At 42.9% G+C, this 13,204-nt stretch overlaps 1 protein-coding gene across 10 annotated transcripts in view; it reads left to right on the top strand.

Annotated features, from left to right (window-relative positions):
• LOC124294576 overlaps nt 1-13,204 on the top strand; it is a 67,457-nt gene that overhangs the window by 41,378 nt on the left and 12,875 nt on the right. The window contains exon 1 of one of the 10 annotated variants that reach the window (XR_006904474.1): nt 8,228-8,322. The exons of the other annotated variants lie outside the window; for them this stretch is intronic. The gene's annotated coding sequence lies outside the window, so the exon portion shown is untranslated. Of the gene's footprint in view, nt 1-8,227; nt 8,323-13,204 lie in introns of those variants that run through there. 10 annotated transcript variants of the gene reach the window in all.

The following is a 13,204-nucleotide window of genomic DNA, read 5'->3' as shown; positions in this document are numbered from 1 at the left end:
GCGGATGTGAGTAAGGCGCGAGTATTTATACGTTGCTGAAAATTTCATGGAACAGTTTTTGAGAATACACCTGCATTCAATGTGTATAAATTATCGTTTGAGTTGAATTTTACATTGGTATTTTATTTTTCTCGGAATTTGTTCTTCGTAAATCTTGAGTTGTAAGTAAATTGTTTATCAATTTAATTACGTTACAAGTAGCGTGTAGTATACTTTCTACATATCCGTTGGACACCGCGGATCGATCGGACCTTTCGAAGAATTTATCAAGCTGCATCGCGATATTCGAGCCTTCGGGAATTGCCGCGAAAACTGAAAATTCAAACCTATCGATGGAAACCAATATGGCGTCTGTCGATAGGTTGGTAGAAACGAATGAAAAGAAATTGTTCTTGGATTCTTTTGTTGGTCCGATAACCGTACAACAATACGATAATCGTACGATCGAGAAGCCGAATCGTTGTGCGGACCTAAACGGAAAGACGCCCGAAGATCTCCGATGGCACAAGTACCGCGTGACTCTTTAAACGCGGTTACAATTCCGTTCAATAATTGGCCAATCGTAGCCGCGCAGATCTATTACCAGAGATTCATCTTCTCTGCAGCATTCTCTCGCGCCGACTCGCTGCTGTGTGTGCGTGTAGACAACAAGAATAATTACAGTCGCCGATTCTCCCCTGTTATACGTGTACGTACATGTAATGGTGGTACTGCTCTTACACGTTGTTAGGTACACGTACGTACCCCATACATACATCCTGCGATAAAGTAGCAGGCCGGTATATGCGTAATTTCTCCTCCGAGGAGCCCAAGAATTAGAACGGTAGGTATTGTATGTATAGGATCGCAAAGGTCAAAGTGAATCCGTGGAACTTGGTCGAACGGACGTCTAACGACCCAACCGGCCCCCGGCTGACAGTCGGTCGTCTGTTCCATCCATCCTTACGCTTTACACCTAACTCGGTTCTACGGGCATGCGTTATAATGTATATATATATATATACATATATATATACATGTATATATATACACCGCCAATTCGCAACGAGAGCCGAGCGAGAGTCGTCATGATGAACCCTGCAGACCGAGGGAGAGCTCCTCTTGTATTTCGCATTCGTAGGTAGATATAACGCAATAATATGTGATATTGTAACGGGCATCGGAACAAAGTTGGACGTACCATGCAGGGAGATATTTAAGAAAGCGTAATAACGCTCAACCCGTATATATTTACATAGGTATAACACCGTGCAACTAACTCGGCAGTAGTGAGAGAAACGTGAAAGACGGGGCACAAGCAGACGTATCTCCGCGGGCGACGCATCCCATCGGCGTCGTCGTCTATAGCCGCGAAGCTTCGCGTGCGGGTGGAGGTGCCACGGATGAGGGAGAACGAGAGAGAGAGAGAGAGAGCGAGGGGGGCGGAATGGGGGGGGGGGGGGAGAGACGATACGACCAACGGCCGCTGCGCCGGCGGTGAGCCACGGCAAGGAGGGGGTGGAGGGGAGGGGGGTGAAACGCGGGATCGGCGCCGAAGGGGTCGTGTGGGTCATGGTGGGGAAGGTCCGGGAGTGGGGGGGGGGGAAGGGATAGGGCGGCGGAATGGAGGGGCGGGAGGGGGGGTGGGGGTTGCGCATTCCCTCTCTTCCCTCGACGCCGCTCTCTTACATACTCCGGTCGCCTCGTGTCCCTCGCCTCGCGAAAACGTCTTTTTGTAGCCGCCCATTAGGCGCCACCGCGTCGTGATTCGCAACTCTGTCTCTTTATCACGAGATAGAAACGACGACACCGACGACGATACGACGCTGACTTACTTGTACGTGTGTTGACACCTACACGCATTTCGTTTGCCGATACATTCTGGATACGTATTAGAATTGTAGAAACTGTGGGGTATGTAGTGTGTAGGTATTTCACTGGGGTTGGGCCTAAATTATGGAATGACAGAAATTTCGTCGTCACACGTATATTCGCACGTATAGATACCTATACAATACACATTGTTCGCGGATAACCGTATTACCAAGTTTATGTCATCGGATACACGGTATACCTCTATAATATTCGTGTTCGTCGAAATGTATTGCGAGGACATCTTACGCTTAACTCCAGCTTGCCGGTGTTAAGGGTAAAACTTTACCAAGGATCATTCTCTTGGGCATGGTAGAAACGTAAATCGCTCTCGGTTTTTTCTCTCAATTAACAATAAGTATAATACGACTATGGCTTCGCTCCTCCGACTTCCCTTTACGTAGTTTTTGAAAATTGTAACGTACTGGTTTGTGCTCACAATCACAATTTATAGCAATTTTAGAAGTGAATCTAAGAGATACAGCTGTGTAGATCGTTAGGCACATGATTATAATTCGACACGGTGTGAAGTCATTCGTTCGATATCATCCCACGCCAGCGGATAGTCAGGGAAATGTAGGTCCGGCATACGATACAATTAAACGAGTGTTTTTCGGTTGAAATTATTTTTAGAATTATATTACCGGAGGTGGGTTCGAAACCGCAATTTACCAGCTCTCAACTTTGTACTACGACAGTTTCAAACGAGTTCAAATTGAGCATACGGTTTGACGCTTTTACAAACAGATACAGATTGCTCGGTTAATAGCTGAGATATAATATATAGGTATAATAGGATTTGAAGGAGTTGGACGGTTCGTTCGACGCGCGATGGCGTGGCGATAGACGCCGGAAGTTTGAGAAAAAAGAAATAGATGGCCGTGAATGCGCGCGCAGAAGACGTGAGAAAGAACACGAACGAGAGCCGAAAAGAGGGCACTCACGCTTGCCGTTGTGTGTCAGGAAAATAGTGTTTGTGTAAATAGTTTGGTATCTGAGGAACAAAGTTATACATGAAAGATGGATAAACAAATAAACCAATACGCTGACGGTTTCTTATCGCACGCGAATGGAAACTAAGATCGATAGATTAGGTTCTTCGTCGCATGTAATATCAATGATTAATCTGTACAAATGCAGTACGGACAGACACAGACATCCGAATATGACACGCGATTGGAATAACTTGGGATAGTAATTTATCATCGTCTTGACGTTTATTATATTCTTGAGCATATATGTTTTTAAGTAAAATTTTCGCACTACACCTTCCGTAGAAAAGGTCTGAGGGTTCGGTAGGTACACACAGGCGCTGTTGTTAATTTATTATGTTAAATTTAAGACAGGCCAATTTTTACGATGTCCAACTTATAACTAATTCTTATCTTCTTCGATTCTTTTATGTGTCAAGCATTTACGTGTAAGATAATATTTTACTTTCTCATATCTTAATGCATACTCCTTCTTGCGACGTCTAATTGACCGATGAGGCTTCCAGTTCGTCAGTCCTGACTCGTTGTTGTACAAACAATTACGTCAACTGTACGATTTGTTGTTCGGTTCGGTGTTTACGACGAACGTTAAAGTTCACGATATTCTTTGACAATCTTGTTAGCTATTTGTACCCCTGTAATCCGCATACGTTTACCTACCGATGTTTGTATGCACATGCATTTAGACTAACCATAAATTTGATTAGGTACCTACTTCCAAATTCATAGCATTTGTTGGTCTAACTACAGTGGAAAAAAAACGCCCAGCTTCTGAACACGGTTCCCGAAATCGCAACTTAGTCCAGGTGGAAAGGTGGTGTGAGGTCAATGGGAACCATCGAGGAGTTATGGAAATCAGTTAGAAATCGTGCCAGCTGTTGGTACCTTACACCTGAACCAGCGGAACGGTACCCACTTGGAAGACACTCATTGTACTAAAGGAAGTTGCGAACCTCACCTTGGACGCGATTATAGATAGCTAATAAAGGTGTGTCGAGGTACGTCCGTTTGTCGGGTCCAGGGTTAAACTGCCCCGCAGCGTCCATAATCAACGTACAGGCTTAGTATGTATATACAAGAGAGATCCGTGCGTGTTGCCCGGCAGGGACGTAACAGCGAAGCCCATGGGCATGGGGTACAGGGCGTAGGTATACCTAGAGGGTCGACGGGGCGTAGGGTGTACTGTAAAACGAAAACCCAGGGAACAAAAACCTGACCTCTCGAACAACTGTGCAGCATGTGCGCACCACTTGCGTCTATACGGCTATGGCTACGTATGTCGGTACCTATACCTACACCTCCTGCAAGCTCCCATACCTCGAGCTCCGGCTTTTTCCTTCCCCCCGGCTTCTCTCGTCTCTCCCTCTCCCTCTCCCTCTCGTATCCCTGTCCTTCTCTCTTTCGAGTCACTATACTCTCCGTTCAGCGATAGCCTCCACGCACCGGATTTTTCTGCCGCCTTCAAGCCGGACCAAAGTCTGATTCACCGATCCACCAACGCAGAGTCAGACACTTGAATCGGACTTCACGGTGCTCCATGGTCGCCGAAAATCAGAAGTAACGCGAGGGATTTCATGCACCAAGCCACCTGGAACCAATGAATGAAAATCATTTTTAAGAGAGAGAGAGAGAGGGAGAGCTGATGATTCCTACCGGCAGACAAGTGTACACTACATGCATCTGTAAGATGAGTCTGTAGGGATCGTACGACTAACGAGGATAAGAGGTACCTATGTGAACCAGTCGCTGCTGCTCACACGGCGAGATTTGATTGGTCAATTATTGTACGCATGTACGGGGACCAAGTGTTTAGGTATAGGTGTGCGTGTAACCTCGTCGGTTTGTAGTGGCTTGGAGTAAGATGATAGAGAAAAGTCGTTCGTGTTTGTACTTGTCCACGTTCTTCTATACCTGCAACGCCGTCGTATGGCGTATAATGCGTTGGCGGTTTAGATTACAGGCTACATCCACGTACTACATGTGCATATACGTTGAATGCACTGTATGCTCCGAGAAGAAGGTTGTTTTCACCGTTTCACGATGTTTTTTTTCTTATTTTTCGTTCAACTGACTGTTGACTCCGGGATATAATATGGAAAACATGTGCCGCGTGCAGTTTGATCGTTAATACGCTTCGTCTATAAGATACATATAGGTACATTCGGTTTGCAACATCGATTGTTTTTGATTTTGTGGTGAAATACGGGATTATGATATTATCTCTTGCCAAAAATATCGTTTATAGGCTATTCGGAATCGGCTGTCATCAACACGAGCCAAAGGTTTTAGTTCGGAATTTATTACACAATCTATATTTTCACGACGCTTGCTCCGATGTTCTAAAACGAATCGAGAAGCTCTGCTTTTATTATAACTTTCGCGTGTGTATACATATAATAGTGCAGGTTATAGTCGGACTTACATTAAAGGTTGAACGGAACAAGCCTATCGTATATTTGATATACCGCCACGTCATGCGTCGAGGTATAAAAGCGCAGTGCATTTAGACCGGTCGCGTATCGCCCTCACACGGTCCAAAGAAATGCGTCTTCTTTTTACATCCGTGGTTAAAGAAGTCAAATTCCGGTTCATGCTAATGGGGGGAAAAACTTTCAGGATCCAGGATGAAAGTTTTTCCACGCCGTTCACAACTTCACGATCGTTTCGCCCGGTAGTAGGTAAGACGGAAAATTTTCCGATTAACCTATGTTTCATTTTATATAAAGCGGATAATTTATACATTTGAAATTAAACAGCTGCGACACTGTAGAAAAAAGCTCAATGAAATATCCAACGCATGCGTGGTATAATCTTTCAAACATAAATATTTATAAAACTGACTTGCTTGGGAAAAAATGATTTACAACGGGATTAGGTTCCATAATACCGGTGAAACACACTCGTTCGTTTTGAAAATAAGGACCACTGACGTACTTCTGGAAGAGATCAAAACGGAGGTTAACTACGTTAGGGAAGAAAGATTTCTGAAACGTTTCAAAGTAAAAAAAAAAAAAAAATGGCCCCTGCAATGGCCGATGATCGTAACCGACTAAAAACTGTTTACGTTACACTGCTGCGTGCACCTGTAAGCTTGTAATATTATATCCCATGCTCTTTTATTTCTTCATTCGTATTAGTACACCTATGTGAAAGTAGAGTACAGTGAGACGGCAGCTATAATGTACGAACTTACGAATCTTGTTTCACAACAGGCGGGCTGCTATCTAAATCCGATTCTGATAACAGGCACGCAGGACGCCTTTGTGTGGTAATTTTTTCCCCGTATATTCTTGTTTTAGTTAGGTGTATACATAATACGACTTAGGTATACGTGTAGCCTCGGTAATATCTGCAGACGCCTTAACGTACAGACGCAGGCTGTTGCGGCATGCAGGTTTATTTAGAGGAAGAAAAAGAAAGAGAGAGAGAGAGAGAGAAAAAAAAAAAAAGAAAAAACGAAACAAAAAAGGAAATCAGAGAAAACCGTTGACCGACAAAGCACATCCTTTACGGTTGACGGTGTGCGGTAGCCGCAGCGAGTCACCCTGAGATAAGAGCTAAACCATAAGGGACCGACCCGTTCGCTCGGTTACACGTACGAGAAAAAGTTTTGTTTTTCACATGCATCCGCATACAGTAACGACTGTACGTGACCAAGGTGCTTATATTGTGTCAAGTGCACAATTGTAATTTTATACGTAAAATTGTAAATTTTTGAATAATTTTATCTACCGATGACAGCATTACAATACCCAGATTTACGATATTTGTTTTGTATAACGCGGATGATTGACTCGACGTAGAATGCCAGATTGGTGTGATCCCGGAATATGGTTGAATCCAAATATTTCACGTATATGTGTGAAAATTGAGGCTAGATTTATTTGAAAGTTAGGGTAAAAACTTGCCGTCTCAAGTAAGTATAACGTCACATAATTGGAACGGAAGATACCGAAGATTTTCAGAAAACCCCCTCGATGCGATATAGTAATGAGTAAGTACGTGAACCGCGATTACGTCAAAATTCTAATTATAGTGTAATGACTCGAACCTTTCCATAAGCAAATATCAACGTGAATAAATAAGCTACGCAGTGACCACGCTGTAAAGTAGAATAAAACCTTGGCGATACAGAAGACGCTGTGCAAATCAAGTCGGTTGAATCGATAGATGTATAAAACTGCATAAATGGAGAATTGAATACGATCCGTATAACGTGATTCAATATCGCATCGTTTGTAAAACAAACTGTATAAAAGTTCGCCCGCAATCACCGCAGGAAATTATAGATGTAACTCGCGGTGATTTTTGGCTGCTATTTCGTATCATATTTTCATAATTTCGAAGAAGCGATTTAAAGAATATATAAAAATAAAATGAAAGGCAAAGCAAAATTGAAGAGGATCGCACCTCGGTGGCTCATCGGCGGAAAGTTGGAAAGACGAGAAAAATCGTCAAACTCTCGAGGATCACCTGCGGGGGGAAAATCATTGCAGAAAGGTATACTCGAGAGGTACCAGAGGGTGCCATATGGGCAGCAGCCCGGGGCAAAGGTTGGAAACCAGGGAAGCCAGCCGCGCCCACCTTGAAGCCAGTGCCTGGACCTGGCTGTGCGTCAGTTCCCGGGTCCCCTGGGTACCCGTTTCCCTTCTCCTTATGCGGGTCAGACCTCGGGTTGCATCCGCTACATGTGCGTGAAAACAATGTCTATAATACGGTACGTATACCTAGGCATTCGAAGAGGGTAGGAGCCGAGATACAGAGGTTCCTGTGTTCGCATCGACGTCCACACACGGGGATGATGCTGGTGGGTACACTCGACCCTTTGGATTCCCAACGACTCTCCGATTCTCTGGAACACCCATTCGCGGAATAGCGTGAAGTGTGCTTTTTACTACCGGGAAACTGAAAATTCCCAGTACGGACCGGTAACGTGGCGTCCAATGGTCCTGGATACGTCTGAATTTTGCTTGTCTTTCAAAAGTCCTGGAAACTATCCTTGAATTTGGTACGGATTTTTTACCGGACACCGGCGGTATAAGACTTGTTATTACGAACTTCGGTAACGGAAGTACTACGGGTCAGGTGGACAGTTTTTGAATCGTTGGTTTTACCCCGCAGTTTTTATTTTCATTGCGCTTTGACATCTTCGCACTGTTTGAACACGAGTAGAGTATAATATGCATTATCTGTCGTTACCGTACAATTTTTGTCCTGCATCTTTACAAGATTCTGTGATTGTCAATTTGACTCTTTCAATTTTATTATCTTCAATCGATTCATTTACAACCAAATACCAATATCGAACAAGTTTTGGATAAAAGGTTTTCGCAGATCGAAGCATCTCTGTATCATTTGCAGCCACACAGTTGATTCTTTTTTCAGTATCCACGGCAGCCGGTGTACAACAACGTACCTAGGCAAGCTAACTTTGCAGGCTGAATCTGTGATTACGTGGGTGTATAAGTGACGTTTGCGCGTAAGTAAAGTGTGTGTGAAAAGCTTACACTCGTATGCGGAAAAGCAGGAGAGCCAAAATCTCTCATCTCGCTTGACAGGCAACCGGGCATAAGTCAACACAAAGCGGTCGAATCCTTATGGAGAAGGAACGAAGCCTGTTCTGCCGCTACTGTAGTATGTATTGGTATACCTGACGTAGTTATTCGCATAGGTATTCCTACGTAACGACGTTTAAGGGTATGCGTACCCATGTACCCGTCTACCATTAAGCGTATCTTTTGGAGCGGGTTCGATGGATTTATCAGTATTATACGGATAGGTATGCATGGTAAAGGATGCGGTTTGTGGTTTTAGAGAATTTTCAGCCTTCCGTTTCTACCATTCGTTGATTATCGCCGGGTCAGTTGAATTTCCTAGTACCCGTAATTAGTTTAGAAAGGATTTTACGTCCGGATCATATCCGAATGTTTATAATCCTCTGGGGGTTATAAAGCGATTGTCCAGGTCCCAAAGACCATACCTGCACGACCTCCGCTCCCTTCGACAATACCGACTTTTGAAACAGTGTGTATAAATACGTTAATATCATAAAATAATAAAATGTGTTGCAACAAGTTTCTCCCACTGTTTCCACTCGCGTGATTTTGAGAGAAAAAGTGAATTCGCCTCGTTCGTTCACCTGTGTCAACGATATCGTTCTTCGGTCGCGTTACACGGATACGCGTCGATAAATAACGAAAGGGTGTAGGTAAAGGCGCGCTTAAGTCTGCGCGGAATGCGGAGGTCTTCAATGGGTATTTAGTAATCGCGATTTAAAGGGATCGCGGCTGGGGTTCATTCTGAAAGGTGTGCGCGCCCGCGCATTTCACCGACGGCAAACCATCGAGCAACTGCAGTGCGAACGGCTCTTTATACACACCCATTGCACACTGCAACGACTTAGGAGGCCATAATATGCAGCGAGCAATTCGATGTGTATTGGATACGCGGGTCCCGCACCCCATGGATGGTCCATCCATCCATCCGTCCCCCTCTCTGTACCCGAAATACACGGGGGGACTCGATGAGACTTGGTAAAGCTAAGCCAGTAATGCAATAACTTCAATAGATGCGCATGCAGGCGGAAAGAACATATCCCAACCACCTACCGGGTGGTCCATCACGAGTCGATCCGACTTTCGTTTCTCGCCTTTGTTCCTATTCCGCGGGTAGATGTATGAAAAAAGGTTCGTTCGATTCCGAATTCGTGTAAATTAGGCGTGGTAACAAAATCACCGGCACGATAAGCTTTCAGATTTGTTTGATTTGAATGATATTTCACGTTCGTTTGCGTTTTTATTTTCACTTTTTATTCATGTTTTTCTTTTTTCGTTATGTTTTTGGCGTGAAACTGAAAGTTTCAATTGAATTGAAATTGCACTAGTTGGACGGATAATAGTATCGATTAAAAAAAGGAATTGTTACGGTGAAAATTTTATTAAAATAAAATTTAATTTAGTTATACATATGCTGGGGTGAACCTGCAGCTTCAAAGCTTGGTACTTTTTATAAATTGTCCCCTTCGTAAGCTATATCGATCGAAGATGTTTCGAAAATAACTGGAATTATAAACAAAAGCTTGGATATCGATGCTTCGGAAAATCTAGTACACAAATTTATTCGATTTCACTCAGAGGACAATTTTCTACAAAATTACTGCAAAAGATATCTTTTCTTACATTTCAATATTATTCAATAGTCGAGTCAATACTCTCATTTGTCAATCGTAATCAATATCGGTGCAACATTACAATTTCGAAGTAACTTGAAATGACGCGTCGATATCTCAGCTTTTGTTTAAAGTTCTGATATTTTTTATTCTTGTATTCTCAAAGAGATCTTCGTAGCTTACGAATGTGATAATTTTCACAAATACACAATGTAGTATGACTAGGTCGTTGTAAAATATATGAAAGTATTTAATAACTCGATGGTGTTTTAAAAGTTCAACTTGTACCTTGTTACTTGAATTGAAAAACTTATACCTAAATATTTATCTTATTTTTGTTGAGGTAAATTGGAGGAAGACCGATATATTTATAGACATTAATGCAACAACGGATAAAAACGAAGTGAGAATAAATTTTAAAAAAAGAACCGTCCACAGATCTCTCCTTCTCTCGATTTCCGATTGAATACCTGCTCTGCACGGGTAGAAGAAAAAGATCAGCAATTACTCAAAGCTGCAGGAAAATAGGGAAGCGTCACAGTTTTTGGTAAAAAAAAAAAACATTTTCATCCCAACTAAATTTTTGACAACAAATATAGCAGATTTTAATCCGCACACGGTGGTATTTACCGTATCTAGACAAAATTCTGCATTTTCCAAAGTACCTACATCTAATCAACAAAACCTGACTCGTCCCTCTCTTCCTGCAGATTCAATAAAAATCTGCTCTCTCATTCTCTCCGTGTGCAAAGATCGAATTGACCAAATAGATCAGCAAAATTTCTCCACCTGTCGGTTTTGAAAAATCTCTTTTCCTCTCTACCCGCCCCGCGCTTACGAATTCGTCCGTCCACCCTCTCGGCGGTGTGACGATTTCGGCACACCCTGTACGTCGCCCGTTCTCCACCGTACCCATGTCGAACGAGGATGCGGTGCAGCAAGGTACGCGGTGTAAGCCTTCGAAGGGAGTTCAACCCCCACCCCCCCCCCCCCCGCCGCCGGTCAAATACGCGCGTGCTTAGAAAAAGACGGAACGAAGGGAATGAATGGCTTCCAATCTGTTCAATCCCTTTGTTAAGGCGCAGCTCGTGGCGCGTGTGCAAATCCATATCCCTTCGCGGTCCCGCACCCCACATCTTCGCCCTCTCACCGCCACCCGCCACCCGCCCCGGCACACGCCTCACACCTGAGCACAATGGAGACCAGGGTTCGGCATCACCCTTATGCCTTGGGCCTACGCACGGGGAGCAAAATTCGGACCCTTGTGTACCATTGCCCCCGTTTTTTCCCCTCCTTCGGCACGATCCCCCTCCAGCAGCCCCCTTCTCGACATACGAAACAGCGATTCTCTATGCTCTGATCCGCTCCAGAATTTGCCTCAGCTTTTGCTGCGATGTCGATTAACTTCGACTGTACCTCGTTCGAAGTTCATTTTTTACGGCTAATACGGTGAAAATAATACTGCTGAATAGCAGTTTGAACGAAGAATTATTTTTTTATGTGCAATTGTTAATGGGGCTGTACCGATGCGAAACATGAAAATTTGGGTGATTTTGAGGGAACTTTTTTTTGAAAAGAACGTAACGATTTACATTTTTCGGAAAATTATTAACATAGTTGGCTATGTTTGACCTATATTGCATAATTTTTTTATAGAAAAATATTGAGATCCAAGCGAATTATGCGCTGCCTTCGGAGGCGCCAAATATAAAAATAAAAAGTTCCTCCACTGCTGACACGATTCCGGCTGATTGAGTGGTTGAAACCGAAAAAGGAAAAAAGGTCGTTTAACTTGAAGGTATTTCCTGTACAATGACCGAAGGTTTTCGAAAAATATCAAAACCTAACGAAACGGCGTAGTTATGCAAAAAGTTCTTGAATATAGAGATCGTTAGTGACGTAGCAATACGAATTGCGGGAAACTGATTGTCGCGGTCATCCCTAAATTCGCGGGTGACGTACTGGGATTTTTAGTGACTTTCTCTCTACCTTGAGCAACGAAATTAATATACAGACCGGCGTTTACGGTGTCGGTACAGTAGCATTGAGAGGGATTATATTAATTTGAAAACGTTTGCAGGATAACGGTAATATTGCATTTACCAAAACTGTCGTAACATCGAATATAATTCTTTTTTTATACTGCAGTCGTGTTCAGAAACTGTTTGGTAGGTACAAATTATGTAGTGTAAATTTCGTGTTAATAAAAGTAGAATGATTCACCCGGAATTATTCATTAGCTTATTATACGGTTTGAAATTTAATATATTCGGCAGGAATTTCTTTACTAGCAAAAATTTTCTTCGTTTTTTCAATTTTTAGTTTTATAGCTGTCACTGAATCGGTCGTGTCGTACAAGATGTTCCAAATTTATTTGCACTATTAATAGGTGAAAATAATGCCTGTACTATACAGTATTCAAATTATTTGTTTGTTATAACGAATCTTTTAAAGTGAGATCTGTTCAACAATCAGACGTAGAGACAAAACATCGTAAGTAACGTATAATTAATCTTTGACTTGAAGTTACACGTATAATTATATAAATTAATATTCCTCACAGAGATAGAAACGTATTATCATTTTTCACCTATCGTTGCTAAAATTAACAACACTCGTGCAAAGTTGTACGTAAATATGAATTCCCGGATCGTCGGATGGTCAGAATTACCGCTGTTGATAATTCCGACGTGAAGCGAATGGGTACGCATACCTCGTTATACCTGGTTAAGTTCACGTCTCTCTGTTTGACCTCTCATTTTTCACCTAATTCAAATAACGACGGCTACAGCATAACGCCATGTGTCGCAGCACGAACGTTCAACATGCACGATGTGGGCACTCGGTTGTACACAGGCATAGAAGCTAACGTAAACCAGTGAAATCGTCAATTGGCTTAACTATACCAAGAATACTGGCGGAGGCAGTGACGAAACTAGAAACGCGAGGACCCCGTCATATCGGAAATATATTCAACCGATGGAATTCCGAACCGTTTCTCAAGTGAGACATCCGCAAAAATCTACTGCGCAGAGCGTCGCGTGTTCAACCACAGGAAAAGAGGCATTCCGACATATTTTCTTTCAATTCTTGATTTTCCAAAAACAAAAAAAAAAAACAAAAAAAAACGTCTCTGTTTTCCGTACAACGAATTCGATACTACGCGTTGAATGGATGAGAAAAATTTTGGGCA

The sequence above is a fragment of the Neodiprion lecontei genome, chromosome 1 (assembly GCF_021901455.1).
Source record: "Neodiprion lecontei isolate iyNeoLeco1 chromosome 1, iyNeoLeco1.1, whole genome shotgun sequence".
NCBI classification, from domain to species: domain Eukaryota; kingdom Metazoa; phylum Arthropoda; class Insecta; order Hymenoptera; family Diprionidae; genus Neodiprion; species Neodiprion lecontei.
The sequence above is the reverse complement of the archived record's forward strand: the minus strand, read 5'-3'. Positions and strand labels throughout refer to the sequence as shown.